Source organism: Saimiri boliviensis, chromosome 5, assembly GCF_048565385.1.
Source record: "Saimiri boliviensis isolate mSaiBol1 chromosome 5, mSaiBol1.pri, whole genome shotgun sequence".
Taxonomy (NCBI): domain Eukaryota; kingdom Metazoa; phylum Chordata; class Mammalia; order Primates; family Cebidae; genus Saimiri; species Saimiri boliviensis.
In genome coordinates this window covers 147,809,926-147,826,050 of record NC_133453.1, presented here as the reverse complement: position 1 = coordinate 147,826,050, position 16,125 = coordinate 147,809,926, and the positions used below count along the sequence as shown (strand labels likewise).

General features: G+C 38.9%; 1 long non-coding RNA gene across 50 annotated transcripts in view; it reads right to left on the bottom strand.

The window, feature by feature from the left end:
* LOC141584675 (uncharacterized) overlaps positions 1 to 16,125 on the bottom strand; it is a 287,268-nt gene that overhangs the window by 258,378 nt on the left and 12,765 nt on the right. For 47 of the 50 annotated variants that reach the window (XR_012517873.1, XR_012517868.1, XR_012517889.1 and 44 more), the window contains exons 3-8: positions 14,652 to 14,886; positions 5,352 to 5,433; positions 4,866 to 4,957; positions 3,309 to 3,419; positions 2,031 to 2,128; positions 1,795 to 1,886 (exon numbers count right to left, since the gene is read on the bottom strand). This is a non-coding gene — a long non-coding RNA (uncharacterized LOC141584675). Of the gene's footprint in view, positions 1 to 1,794; positions 1,887 to 2,030; positions 2,129 to 3,308; positions 3,420 to 4,865; positions 4,958 to 5,335; positions 5,434 to 14,651; positions 14,887 to 16,125 lie in introns of all 50 variants that reach the window. The other 3 variants (XR_012517882.1, XR_012517904.1, XR_012517909.1) reach the window with 3 other exon arrangements.

Genomic DNA, 16,125 nt, shown 5'->3' with positions numbered 1-16,125 from the left:
CTCCAAAAATGCTATAATTACATCCAAGAAACACATGAAGATTAGCTCAACCCCTTTGTTATTAGGGTAATGAATATTTAAACAATGATGGAGTTATATTTCGCCCATATAAAATGTGTATTGTTAAGTGAAAAAAGCAAGTTGGAAACAGCAAAATACTGTGTAATTCCATTTACAGAACACTCCGGAAAACACTAATGTATAAAGTTAGTAAAAAGATTGGTGGTTACAAGGGGCTTGGCAGAGAGGAAGGGTGAATATGAATTACAGGGGTGTTCTATGGGGCGGTGTAATTATTCTGTGTGACATTACAGCGATGTATACATAATGGGCAGATAAAATCTGAATACATTGTAACTGATAAATATTGACAATTATTGTATGTGAATTAAAACAACTATGCAAATGTTTTATCAATAATCTGACAATACAAAATTTAATTAATTGTAGATACAGGATGGAAAGAGGCAAATGTGACAGAAAGAATGATGTTACCTATTTCTGTCTGGAGGACATCCAGACAGAAATAGGTAAACATGCTCATGTCTACCAAGAAACGTCTGTAAAGGCAGCCCACCGCCCACCACTCACCTCCTCGTGCCAGAACCTCAGGCCTCTTATTGGCCTTCCCTGTGCATCTGGCCTCAGGCTAGCTCTCTGAGCAGCTTTGAGAACCCCTCATCAGCACGTGTTGTGGGGCTACTTTCTGCCTCCCATATTTGGGTGAGGCACATATGAAAACTTGAGCGTAAGTGAGCCACACTGAATATTCTGACCACCTATACCTGCAAAATGACTGAAGGGACAGAAACCTGTACTTGGGGTGAGGTGGGAGGTCTGCGCAATGGCGGCACAGAAGAGCATGAGGTCCCTGAGCAGGCCAGTCATCTGGCCTGGGGATCCTCTCTGTCCCTCTCAATCCTCCCTCCTCCTGAGACCCAATCCTCCTGCTAATACCCAAGGATCTCCCAGTGGGCAGGGACCGTCATCATTCATTCAGTCTTCCTAAGAAGCGTACTTCACGGACTGCGAAACATTTCTAAAAAGAAACGGAGGTATTCCATTCTTCCCCCAAGAAGCAGCTCTTCTACCTCCAGTTGAGAATTGCTAAATAACAGCAGTCCACAGGGAGCAGTGCTCCCTTCCTTGGACAGTCCCTCCATCGTTGGCCCTTCCTTCCTGTTCTTGCCTCCTCATGTAATTTTCATCCCAGTGGTCCTTCCAATCCACCACTCTTCTCATGCCCTGGCCTGTGCCACGGACACACTGTTTCCTCTTCTCTTTACCTCCCTGCTTCCTGGACTCACTGCTTCTCACTCTCCAGCATCTCCTCACACGTTCCTCCTCCTGGAGGCCTCCCTCGTCCATGCCATTCTAGGCCCGATGCCTGTCCCCTGAGTTCCCAAGGGCAGCTCTTCTACCTACAGTTTAATTCTGGTTACCTTTTCTGAATCTCCTTTGAACCAAAGCATCAGAAAATATGAAGACTTGTCTGTGCTGTACTCCTGTGACCCCCATGCATATAGTGGTTTAAGAGTCATACAAAAGGTTCTGATCATCTAAAAGTCATATGCACAAAAAGCTTTTAAAAAATATTTATAGCTGATAAAATAAACATGTTTCAACTCCCTTTCTACCACACCATTTTTACTATATATTCTAATATATTTTATCCTCTATAAAATTATGTGCTGCCTAACATATATGTACACATCTTCTGAGTGGTGTTTGAAAATTGAAAACTAAAGATGCTTTTAATATTCAGTTATCAAAGAGTAGGAAAATAATACATACCTATATTATAAGCCATCTGTACAGAGATATGTCATGAATACTTTTAGAAGAACTACTTGGAATGAATCAGAAAGTCCAGCCAATGTTTCTAACTTTCGGGTAAGAGAAAAACAAACATATATATTAACAAAATGCCTATCCAGAAAAATGGTCTCTCAATGTTGTGTCTATAAAAATTAATAATTTTTAACATTTCCAAACCAGAACAAACTAAATTATATAGTAGTAATACTCACATCTCTTTTTCATCATATTTTCAGCATATTTTGTCTTGTGGTTCCCAGAAAAATCTCTGTTCTCTTCTTTTCAACTAGAGCTATTTTAGAGAACTTTTCTGGAAAATGATAAAATAGAGAATGTGTAATATCTGTCTTTCCTAACAAAAGTGAAATTCTCATTTAATTTAATAAAGAGTAACGAATGAAAAGGTGAAAATAATTGAAAAGATACGCTGAAAAATGATTATAAATGCATTGTTAAAAGTAGGATGAAAGGCACAATAGAAAATACACAATACAAAAACATGTTTGGTTGTAGATGATGCCAAAAAAGTAAATCTATACATAAATGTTAAAAGCCTTTGCATGCCAAAACAAAAAACAAGAAATTATAACAAGCAAGGTTTGTTGTCATTGTGTCATTGGTCAGCAAGCAGAATGACTGCTGAACTAACTCGATCTTTGTATAAAAGAACTGGATTCTCCAATGGGCCCCAGAGGGAAGATTGGTAGCTGCTAGCCAGGCAGACCCAAAAAAGAGTCTCTGAACTCAGCAGTGCCTGCTGTGTTCCCAGGTTTGATGGGACAGTCTGGAGGAAGTGACCACAGTCACTGGGCAGTCTGTACTTGTGCAAGAGGCACACAGGGATGTCTACGCAGGCTCCTGATCTGCTCCCTGTTGCTGCTGGAGCACAAAGTTCCCCAGGCTTTGTAAAGCAAAGAAAGAAAATGAGGGGGCATGAGTAAACTCCAGATAACAAAATACAACATATGTGGAAAGGTAACTGTGTAGTAGACTATGGTTCAAAATGTCCATTGAGAAGGAAGATAGAGATGGCAAAGAGTTATTTCAAGGTTTTCACTTGAGTGAAATTTCCTGAAGACAGAAACATCTGTATCTCAGAAATGTATACCCTAATCTTAGACGTATGAGCAATACAATCAGCCACACTGCAAATATAATTCTTCCATCCAGAACAATTATGTATTTATATTTTACTTCTTTTCCATTTGCGTTTGTTTATTCTCACATTGCTATAAAAAATGCTTGGGATCATACAATTTATAAAGGAAAGAGGTGTAATTGGCTCATAATTCTGTAGGATGCACAGGAAGCATGATGCTGGTATCTCCTCAGCTGCTGGGTAGGCTTCAAAACACAATCACGATTGAAGGTGAAGGAGGAACAGGCACAACACACAGTCAGAGCAGGAGCAAGAGAGAGGCTGGGAACTGCCACACACCTTTAAACAACAAGACCTCATGTTGTTGTTATTAGGTATGTATTCTCCTCACCTGTACCACAATTATACGTAATCTGTGGCTTTTGGACTTGGCAATGTTCAATATAAATCCGTAAGTTAAGTGTCAACATAGTGTACAGTCCCAAAAAATTCATGATTGTGTCTGCAGAAGAAAAAGATTAATTAACGCAGGTGTTTCTCAAAGGCTTAAAGGTACATTTTTCTTTTAAAACCTGACACAAGAACAGACAACCAAACACCGTATGTTATCACTCATAGGTGGGTGTTGAACAATTAGAACACGTGGACACAGGGAGGGGAGCATCACACACTGCCGTGAGTAGTGGGGGACTAGGGGAGGGACAACTGGGTAGGGAGGGATAATGAGGGAGAAATACCAGATATAGGTGATGGGGGCATGAAGACAGCAAACCACCTTGCCATGTATGTACCTATGCAAAAATCCTTCATGATCTGCACATGTACCCCAGAACCTAAATTACAATAATAATAAAAAAGGAATCCCTGTACCAAGAAGACACCCTTGAATGCAGAATTGTGATATACATTCCCAGTCACTTATACATCTCAATATTGTGACAGCTTCTCAAGTTTGAAAGCCATGTCTTTCAAAAAGTCTTCAGTGGATCCAACAGACACACTGCCAATGTCTGAAAATGGGGCTCTATGAGGCGTGGGAGGCACAGGCCACCATCTTTAAAGAAGTAGTTAGTGACACACAAAACGGTGACTGTGTAATGGGGAGTTTTACAGGAAGGGAGAAAATTGAGGGGAGTCCCTAGGGACTGTGGGAGTCTTCTTGAAGTAGGTGCATCTGGGTTTGGAACGGTGGATGGCAGACAAACTGCTTTGCCATTTTCTCCTGACATCTCTGTTCATTCTCTGTCAAAGGTTTTAGTTTTTGTTGTTTGTTTTGCATTGTACCTGTCTGTTTTTTGGCACAAACAAGTACTTTTAAAACATGTTTTTATTTTGAAATAATTTTAGATGTATAGAAAAATGCAGCCACATAGAGTGGCTCACACTGTAATCCCAGCACTTTGGGAGGCCGAGGTGGGTGAATCACTTGAGGTCAGGAGTTCGAGACTATCCTGACCAACACGGCGTAACCCCATCTCTACCAAAAATACAAAATTAGCCAGATGTGGTGGCGCACATCTATAATCTCAGCTACACAGGAAGCTGAAACAGGAGAATTACTTGAACTTGGGAGGCAGAGGTTGCAGTGAGCTGAGATTGTGCCATTCCACTCCAGCCTGGGCAAGAATCGAGAAACTCCGTTGCAAAAAAAAGAAATGCACTTTAAATAAAACACACATATAAATTAATAGATTCCCTATTTACCCTGACATGATTAATATATTGCATACCTGTATCAAAATATCTCATGTAACCAATAAACGTATACACTATGTACCTACAAAAATTAAACATTTAAAGTTTAAAAAGTAAATGCATAAAACAAAATATATAATGCTACCACTATTTGTAAGAATGCAGGAATAGCAATATTAACGTCAGAGACAACAGATTTTGAAGCAAGGAAGACTATCAATGATACCCAAGTGCTCCCCAGTTCTTGACATACCTTGTCTGGAGAAGGAAGGCCATGTTACTGCATCACCTGAGCTTGTGCAGAAGCCACCCAGGGATGTTTGTGAAGGTTCCCATCTCCATAAGCTGCGGACAGTGAAAACAGTGAAAAACAAAGTCCCTAAGGCTCCAGAAAGCAAAAAAAGAAAAAGCACATACCAAATAATACTAAGAATATACTAAAAAATGATGCCACAAGTGATGATGTGAATACTGACTTAAGACTCACCAAACAATGGAGACAGCAGTGCAATACCAATGTTCTAATGTTCTAAACATACCTGTTTATTCAAAGTTAAGCTCGGAGCTGGGCATGGTGGCTCACACCTATAATTCTTAGCACTTTGGGAAGCCAAGATAGGAGAAGCACTTAAGCCCAGGAGCTCAAGATCAGCCTAGCCAACACAGTGAGACCTCATCTGTACAATATTTTTTTAAAAAGTAGCTGGGTGTGGTGCCACACACCTGTAGTCTGAGCTACCTGGAAGGCTGAGATGGGACAATCACTTGAGCCCACGAAGTCAAGGCTGTATTGAGCCACGATCGTGCCACTGCACTCCAACCTGTGCAAAACAAAACAAAAAGTTAAGCTGGGCATAACTGTTGTAGGTAGAAAGCATAAAGATTTTTAACTTCTCTCATGAATTATTACAGGATAGCCAAGTGGTTCAGAGAAAAGGCACTGGAATAAAACTTCTTGGGTTCAATGAAGTCTCTTACTAAGACAGTGTGGTATTTGCACAAAGAGAAATGAATGAAGAAAGAAAAGAGAGCTCAAAACAAATGAACGCATATGTAAGTAAATAATTTATAAGAACGATCAATGGGGAAAAGATGGATTTTTCTGTAAATATTCTAAGAAATTGAATATACATTGCTGCTGAATAAAAATCTGTTTTTTTAGCTCACATTACTATTACTCAAAATATCAATTCCAGGTGTATCACAGATAGAAATACAAAAGTAATTCAATATAATATTTAGAATCTAATTTAAGACAATACTTTCACAATATGGGGCAGGGTATTACTTCTGAAACTAGACTTAGAACGCATCTTCCATGAAGGAGAAAAAACACATTCTAATATCTGGTGAGCAAGGAATCCAGAGACAGACTGAATGAAACCCAGGACGTTCTATTAATATTTCTTGGCCGGGCATGGTGGCTCACACCTGTAATCCCAGCACTTTGGGAGGCCGAGGTGGGTGGATCACGAGGTCAAGAGATCGAGACCATCCTGATCAACATGGTGAAACCCCGTCTCTACTAAAAATACAAAAAATTAGCTGGGCATCGTGGCGCGTGCCTGTAATCCCAGCTACTCAGGAGGATGAGGCAGGAGAATTGCCTGAACCCAGGAGGCAGAGGTTGCGGTGAGCTGAGATCGCGCCATTGCACTCCAGCCTGGGTAACAAGAGCAAACTTCTGTCTCAAAAAAAAAAAAAAAAAATTTCTTGGCTACCTGGGAGCTGTGGCTCACACCTGTAATTCCCACACTTTGGGAGGCCAAGGTGGGCGGATTATCTGAGGCCAGGAGTTCTCAACCCATCTGGCCAAAATAGTGAAACCTCGTCCCTACTTTAAAAAAAAAAACAAAAAACAAAAAACAAAAAAAAAAAAAAAACAAGGCCTGGGAGTGCTGAGTGGTGGCTTACACCTGTAATCCCAGCACTTTGGGAGGCTGAGACATGCAGATCACGAGATCAAGAGATCGAGACCATCCTGGCCAACATGGTGAAACCCCGTCTCTACTAAAAATACAAAAATAAGCAAGGCATGGTGGCACATGCCTGCAGTTGCACCTACCCAGGAGGCTGAGATGGAAGAATTGCTTGAACCCGAGAGGCGGAGGTTACAGTGAGCCGATTCCGCCACTGCACTTCAGCCTGGTGACAGAGCAAAACTCAGTCTCAAAAACAAACAAACAAACCAACAAAGAAAAATTAGCCTGGCAAGGTGGTGGGCAGTTGTAATCCCAGCTACTCAGGAGGCTGAGGCAAGAAAATCCCTTGAACACGGGAGGCGGAGGTTGCAGTGAGCAGAGATTGTGCCACTGCACTCCAGTTAGGGCAACAAGAGTGAAACTCTGCCTCAAAAAAAAAAAAAAAAAAAAAATTCTTTCTTGTAGGGCTCCAGCTCAGATTCAGATTGGAATATGGGAGTGGTAATAGTTCCTGCCTCTTGAAAGGTTGAGAGGCTTGAATGAACCAATGATAAATAATGTCTACAGACTAATAGAAGGTCCAAGACAACTACTAGTTCAATATTTGTTAATATTGACACCTTTGTCTAAGTATTGCAAGATGCCTAATTTGTCAATTGTAATATGGGTTCTAACTTTACATATTACAGTGAAGAATAAAATCACTGACGAATTGTGACACAAGTCATTTTCATGTCTTAGAATTTTTGTTTTGTAATTATTGAACAAAATCAACTTATGTAAATGTGGATATTTGCCTGTCTCACTCCTATAATTATATAATATAAAAAAATAAGCAAATACATTAACAAAGCTATTCCTAAAATTTCTCCCATTCAGATCAAACTCATCTGAAACACTTTTCAAGTCCTCGTCCTTGAGTTTCCCTCAAATTATGATCCTCTGTCTTCATGAGAAGCTTTGCCATGCTACATTTCTTCAGAGTCCTCTTTGTGAGATTCTCTTTCCAATCTACCGACACTCCCTTTGCAAGGATTTCTGTTGATGATATCAAAAGAAGACGGCAATGGAAGGATTTTTTTTTTTTTTTTTTGAGATGGGGTGTTCCTCTGTCATCCAGGCTGGAGTGCAATGGCACAATCATGGCTCACTGCATCATCGACCTCCCAGGCCTAAACAATCCTCCAGCCTCCCAAGCAGCTGAGACTACAGGAGCACACCACCACACCTGGTTATTTATTTATTTATTTATATTTTTGTAGAGATGAGGTCTCACTATGCTGCCTAGGCTGGTCTTGAACTCCTGGCTCAAGTGGTCCTCTTGCCTTGGTCTTTCGAAGTGCTGGGATTACAGGCATGCACCACCACACCTGGCCAGAAGGATTTTTGACCAAGTTAATGAAAGTGCGTACGAGGCCAATGACACTGTGGCTGCCTTCTGACAACACTGTTTTTACAATATCAATTTTAAGATGCATCTCTGTTTGAAAGATGTGAAAAAATGCATGGCAGCATTAATGAAATACATTTTGTCTGTGACTGCCCACTTCTTAGTGTAAAATCATGGTGGCTTATGTGCTGTAGTTTGGTTTGTTACTGAAGAAACATAATTCAATATAGTTTCATATTAGACCAACTCCATGTGTTTTATATTTAGCCACGAATAGTAAGAGTTATTAGTGGAGCAGTGAAGTTCTTATTTTATATGTTGTGCATTCATACAAATTTATGTTACCTCAGGATCAAATTTGAATCAGATTTAACTTCCTTGTACTGGAAACAGGATATACTCACGCTTGACACAGTTCCTAGTTCTCTGCTTCCTACCAGTTCCTCAAAGTGGCTGACCCACATGTCTACCTAATAAAACTGCCTCCTGGTGACTATCTCCCTGTGGGACAGCTAGGTACAACAGCTGACTTGCTCCACTGAAGAATCAACAAACTTAATTATTAGATCACTAAAGAATATAAAAATAGGCTGGGCATGGTGGCTCATACCTGTAATCCCAGCACTTTGGGAGGCTGAGGTGCGCAGATCTTGAGTTCAAGAGATTGAGACCATCCTGGCCAACATAGTAAAACCCTGTCTCTACCAAAAATACAAAAAGTAGCTGGGCATGGTGGCATGCGCCTATAGTCCCAGCTACTCGGGAGGCTGAGGCAGGAGAATCACTTGAACCCGGGAGGTGGAAGTTCTGGTGTGCTGAGATCACACCATTGCACTCCAGCCTGGTGACAGAGCAAGATGCCAACTCAAAAAAAAAAAAAAAAAAAAAAAAAAAGAAAGAAAGAAAGAAAGAAAAAAAGAAAGAAAAAAGAAAATATAAAAATATGGTTTCTATTTCCTAGACCAACCACTATATAAGTTAAAAAAAGAAAAAGAGAAAATGAATCATATAAAATTCTCAATTAAAGCTACAAAAGGCAGAAAAGTAGTGAAAAAAAACAGGGACAATGAACAGGGCAACATGTACAAAAATACTAACAAACAAGGTAGATGTTTAACTACCTATACCAATAATCACTTTAAATGACTATGGCCTAAATACAACAAATAAATGACTGAGAATGTCATAATAAATACAGAAAGAAGACCCAACATGTTGTCTACAAGAAACTTATTTTAATTAACACATATAAATTAAATGTAAACCGATGAGACAAAATATACTATGCAAACACTAATGAAATAAAACAAGAGTGCCTATATTAATTTCAGGCAGAGAAGACTTCAAAGCAAGAAAGGTTATCAGGAATAAGCAAGGGCATTAAATAGAGATGAAATGCCACTGTTCCAACAAGATGTAACAATTCTTAAAGCATAGGAGCCTAAGAGGGCATAAACTATGTGAGGCAGAAATTGATAGAACTGCAAGGAAAAGAGATGAATCCACAATTACAGTTTGAACCTTTAACACCCAGTATCAAAAATGGACAGATCCAACCATCAGTAATTTACTGAATTACTGAATTAAGAAAACTTAAAGTCAGCACCATCAACCAAATGGATATAACTGACACCTACATAATACCTCCTAAAACAACTGCAGATTATGCATGCTTCTTGAACTCACATATTCACCAAGATAGACAGACAATATTATGGGACATAAAACATGCCATAATTTTTTTAAAATGGGAGTCATACAATGCCTGCTATCAGACCACAGTGGAATTTAATAAGAACTCAAAAGACAACTGGAATGATATCTGGAATATTCCAAAATGCATGAGAATTACACAATACACTTCTAAATAATATATGGGTCAATGAAGAAATTCCAGGGAAATTAAAAAATGTATGTTAAATAAAAATGAAAACATAATCTCAAAATTTGTGGGATTCAAGGAAAGTTATTGGGAATAGAAGCAGGGTAGTACATAATAATAAAGGGGTCAATTCCCCAAGAAAGTATAACAATACTTAATATGTATGCAGATGGTTGGGCGAAGTGGCTTACACCTGTAATCCCAGCACTTTGGGAGACCAAGGTGAACAGATCACAAGGTCAGGAGTTCAAGACCAGCCTGGCCAATACAGTGAAATCCTGTCTCTACTAAAAATACAAAAATTAGCTGGGCGTAGTGGGATACACCTGTAGTCCCAGCTACTCAAGAGGTTGAGGCAGGAGAATTGCTTGAATCCAGGAGGCAGAGGTTGCAGTAAACCAAGATGGTGCCACTGCACTCCAGCCTGGGCCACAGAGCAAGACTCCATCCCAAAATATACATACATACAGACATACATACATATGTATGCACATAACAAAAGTGGGTCAAACTAGGAAAGAACTGCAAGGAGAAATAGATGAATCCATTATTATTGCTAGAGACTTCAACACCTTCTATCAAAAATGGACAAATCCAGTCAGGTGGGACAACTCACGTTTGTAATCCCAGCACTTTGGGAGACGGAGGCGGGCTGATCATGAGGTCGGGAGTTCAACACCAGCCCAACCAATATGGTGAAATCTGTCTCTACTAAAAATACAAAAATTAGATGGGTGTGGTGGTGCCTGCCTGTAGTCCCAGCTACTCAGGAGGCTGAAGTAGGAAACTTGCTTGAACCTGGGAGGTGGAGGTTGCAGTGAGCTGAGAGCACACCACTGCATTCCAGCCTGGGTGACAGAGTGCAACTCCATCCAAAAATAAAATGGACAGATCCAGCAGGCAGAAAGCAAGTAAGTATACAGTTGAACTAAACAACACCATCAGTCAACTGGGTATAAATAACATCTTCTACAGACTACTTTGTCCAGCAAATGCAAATTACACATTCTTCTCAAGACCACATGGAATATTCACCAAGAGAGACCACATTCTTGGTCATAAAAGATACTTGAACAATTTTTTTTTTTTGAGACAGAATCTTGTTCTGTTGTCCAGGCTGGAGTGCAGTGGTGCTATCTCAGCTCACTGCAACCTCTGCCTCCAGGGTTCAAGCAATTCTCCTGCCTCAGCCTCCCAAGTAGCTGGAATTACAGGTGCCCACCACCACATCTGGCTATTTTTTTATATTTTTAGTAGAGACAGAGTTTCACCATGTTGGTCAGGCTGGTCTCAAACTCCTGACCTCAAGTGATCCAACTGCCTCACCCTCACAAAGTGTTGGGATTACAGGTGTGAGCCACCATGCCTGGCCTCAACAAATTTGAGAAAATAGAAATTATAAAACATCTACTGTCAGACTACAATTAATTTAAAGTTGAAATCAATACTGGGTGTCAACAGAGAAGTTGGAAATCACACAGACAATGGTGCTTCTTATATTAGGAAATGTTTCATTTGCATCACTCTTCATTTTACAGAGATGTTAAGATAGACATGACTCTGGATCAAGATCAGAATAGGAAAATTAGAATGTCATTGTATTCTTAGAAGTTCATTTACAAATTAATTTCAACATTGCTTTAATTTTTATGTGAATAAAAGTTACATCTTTTTTTTTTAACTTGAAAGGTCATTTTATTATCAAAAGTTAATCATCACTGGACATTCACAGACTATATATACTGTTCAAGACATTGGTTCTAAATTTTGTTCTGAGTGTATCTGGCATTCCAGTTTCATTTAAGGATGTCCAAGAGATTATAAAAGACAATGTCATTTGCTATCTTTAGTGTTTTTTCAAGAACAGTACAGTAAAAAAAGTTACATCTTATCAATGCTGAAGGGCTTTTTCAATGAGTAGAAAATAAGGCTATTATGTGTAGAATATTATAATGGACAGAGATAGTATCTTTTTAAAGAGATATTATCCATTTTAAATGTTTGATTCACTGACTTCTATTGGCTGTCCTCTACTGAAACTTGTACAGGTACTATACAGACCATTAGCATTACAAATGCCAATAAAATTATCTGTCTCTCTGTGACTTTAGCTGACATTGGTCTTTATTCTTCTTTACATTGTGAACAAGAAGCATATAACCAGGGATGGAGAAATCATTAAGAATTTGCAGGAGGAATGAATCAAGATGTTATGGAAAAACTAATAGAAACTGGACATGCCCTACCACATATAAACACAAAAATGGACAAAGAATATGAAACTTTTTAAAGGTACTATACACCAAACGATGGAGAACAATGATACCTGGAGATATGAAACAATGATGTGAGTGAAGCCTACTACTGCCCACGTTTACTGCTTTGAGAGAGTTTCCCAGCTGCGATGTTGTAAGGACGCTGGTAGCCTTTCCAAGTTGAGGAGATGGAACTGAGAGCATAGAAGAACATCGTGGCCCGACATCATCAAGCCACCATGTCCAGTGGTAAGAACAGAAGAGAGGGCAGAGGTTGCAGTGAGCTGAGATCGTGCCACTGCACTCCAGCCTGAGTGACAAAGCGAGACTCATCTCAAAACAAACAAACAAACAAACAAAACCAGAAGAGAGAAATCATACTTGTGCTATGAAGCAGGGTATCCATGTGTCATCATTACTTCACCAAAACATGGATCACAGAACTAAGGGAGCAGTCCAGAAGAAAAAGTGAGAAACAAGTAAAATTCATTTAAATAAACTTGGCCTTCAACCCTTTCATCTTATTCTTGACTTCAAAAAGAAATGACCGAGCCATGTTGCGACAAACCCAAGCAATAAAGGGAGAAACCCATTGGAGCTGAAGGAAATGATGCCTACAAGCAGGTTAAACTTCCCCACCTGGACCCTAACCTGCTTTTCCTATGATTTCTTGTTTGCTGATTAGATAACCATAATGAAATACCTCAAATAGAGCTTTCTATTTATAAGAGCAGACCACAATTATCATCAAAGGGAGAAACCAGTAAGGTTTATCTTCCCTACTTGTTTCCCCCGAACAATTCCAGTTTCCTTTAAATTGGGGTATCATCTTGTCTCCATTCTTCTCGAAATAAATGCCATAGTCAAAACAGTACGCATGAAATATAGGGTTCCTATTTATATTCAGTAAAATTAAAATTAATGATGTCAGGCTCTAATTCAATAATAAAGTGAAGATGATGGGCCTTTTTTCTTTAAACTAAGATCTGGACTTTAAATTATCTGGATACAGTACTAACCTCAAAGCCCCTGACTGAAGTCTTACCTAGCAAAGCAAATACCACCAATTACAATAATTTGGAGTAAAAGTAACTGTAAAGTATCAGTGTTCTTGCTCTGTAGGTTGTTAACACCTCATAAATCCTGAAAGAATCCTTCAAGAATAGTTTTTATAGCATTAGATGGAGGACTCACTCATTACTTGAATAGCAGACACATGCCATTGAGTCTCTAAGACACCCTTCCTCTGGGAATGCTCACTCACAAGAAAATGTGTTCCTTTCAACACAGTCTTGCTGACAGTAGAGACTTCCACACTGCAGACACTAAATACATACTATTCTACTTATTGGAGCCCTGAATTGTTTCTGTCCTCTGCTTGCTTTTCGCTTTTGTGTCTCTTCACAGCTTCAGGTTCAATAATCCCAACTTTAGTTACTAGTCAGAATACCCAGCTTTCTCTTCCTATGCAAACTACATTAGAGGAGAGCAAAAGCTTCAGACAAAAACAACAGACATCAAAAGATCAGATCAGAAACAGAAATGTGGGTAACTTACGGTCAATAAAAATGGTAATCTGAAAAAGTAACATGCATGAAAACCTCTTTGAAATATGCTATGTGATAAAAGAAAATAAATACTTACTGTAATTATATTTCTACAAGACCATAAAAATATCTGCTGCTTGGAGATGTATTTGCCAATTTTCTGAGTGCCATTTTTTATTTAACTGAAAACTGAAAACATTTTTAGCATTTACTCATCAAAGAGAATTTCTATCTGTCTTATGAGCCATCTGTTCAAGGAATTGCCAGGCACACATTTACAAAAATGAGGAGAAAGCAATTGAGCACTTTAGCCAATGTTTATAGTTTTTGGGTAAGGAGAAAGACTGACAATATGATTAAGTTCACGCTTACACGGTAACCATGTGGCGGGTCTGTGCATTCAGAAAGGTGGTCTCAGAGTTCATTCATTCAAATTAATGCCTTTGTAAGCATCTGACAATCATAGCAAATTCAGCCATGCGATAAAAACATTCAAAGCTCTTTTTAAGCAGGAGATTCAGCAGACTTTTCCTGTGACTCCCAGTAACGTCTCTCTCCCTTACCGTTTCGACCAGAGGTATTGCAGAGGAAATTTCTGCAAAACCCTCAGAGAATGTATAACATATATCTTTAAACTAGTAAAAGTGATATTTTCTTTTAATATAGGTAAAGAGTGATAGCTGAAAACACGGAAATAATTTAAACGATTATTTGAAACAATGAATAAATGAATGCATGCATTTTAAATCACAGGTATGAAAGACCTTAATACACAAAACAACAGATGGATTTGCTTGTAGATGATGTTTATGTGACAAATAAAATGAAAATTTATATTAAAGTTTTAAAACATTTGCAGAAATCTCATCGCTCACCTACCCCTCACCAACATCCCCCCCCAAAAAAAAAAAAAAAAAAGAAGCAAAAAACGCAAAAGCACAAATTACCAAGCAAGGCCCTAAGGGGTAACGAGTCCTGTCTTTGGTCATCAAGCAGAAGCATTGTTGAACAAACTTGTTCTTTATATGAAAGCAAGTTATTACCTCAACTGACGCCAGAGAAAAAGCAGGGAGCAGCTGCCCTTGCTGGGTGCAGACCCCACAGGGAGGATCTGAGCTCTGCTGTACCAGCTGCCGCCGGCATTGGTGGGCGTGGTCTGGAGGAAGCAACCCACCAGCCTTGGGGTGTCTGCGACTGCGCAGGAGGCACTCAGGGTTGTCTGTGCAGGTGCCTACCACCGCGGGCTGTTGCTAGGGGAGTAGAAAGTCACTAAGTATCCTAAAAGCAGAGAAAGAAAATCAGGAGTCACGACAGCCAATGTAATTCACTGAGATCATTAAACACACACACACACACACACAATAAAGCAGAAAGTATCTTGGGAGGATTGCCTAAAACTCACAAGGACATTAAGAGACCTTAGTGTCAACAGTAATATTGAAAGTTTCAACCTCCGCTTCATTCAAGACACAGCTGGGAATTCTGGTGTAGCTACAAGGTATGCAAATTTTCACCCTTCTTTACTTCATTATACAACAGTACAGTAGACAACAGAAAAGGCACTGGAGGAAAATTTTTGCGTCAAATGAAAGGACTAACTCAGAATTTGCACAATGATAGAAAAAACCAATGGAAAAATTAAAGAGAGCCCCAAAACGAACACATGCATATATAGGCACATAATATATGAGATAAATGAAGGGAGAAATAAATTTCCAATAAATATAGGGATATGAATATGCGCCATTGGAAATAAAATCTACCATTACATACATAACCCATTCCAAGTGGATCATAGACCTAAATACAAAAACAATTTAATACATTATTCAGAACTTAAAAAGATAGCTTCATGACTGTGGTAAAGGTAAGAATTCTTAAACTAAACCAATAAAGAATTTATCATATAAGATAAAAGATACTCTAACATATTTGATGTGAGCAAGCATTGTGTAAACAGAGTGAGTCAAGCTCAGGTTTTTCTTTCTTGTAGGGCTTGGGCTCAAAATTAAAGAGAGCCCCAAAACGAACACATGCATATATAGGCACATAATATATGAGATAAATGAAGGGAGAAATAAATTTCCAATAAATATAGGGATATGAATATGCGCCATTGGAAATAAAATCTCACATTACATACATAACCCATTCCAAGTGGATCATAGACCTAAATACAAAAACAATTTAATACATTATTCAGAACTTAAAAAGATAGCTTCATGACTGTGGTAAAGGTAAGAATTCTTAAACTAAACCAATAAAGAATTTATCATATAAGATAAAAGATACTCTAACATATTTGATGTGAGCAAGCATTGTGTAAACAGAGTGAGTCAAGCTCAGGTTTTTCTTTCTTGTAGGGCTTGGGCTCAGATTCAGAAATGGACCACGCGAGGAGTATTAGTGCCTCTTGAGACAGCTGTGAAGATTGAATTAACTAATAATACATCAAGGATGTAGAATAATACCAGGTGTGTACAAACCACTAAGTGATCATTTGTTAATACTGAAAGC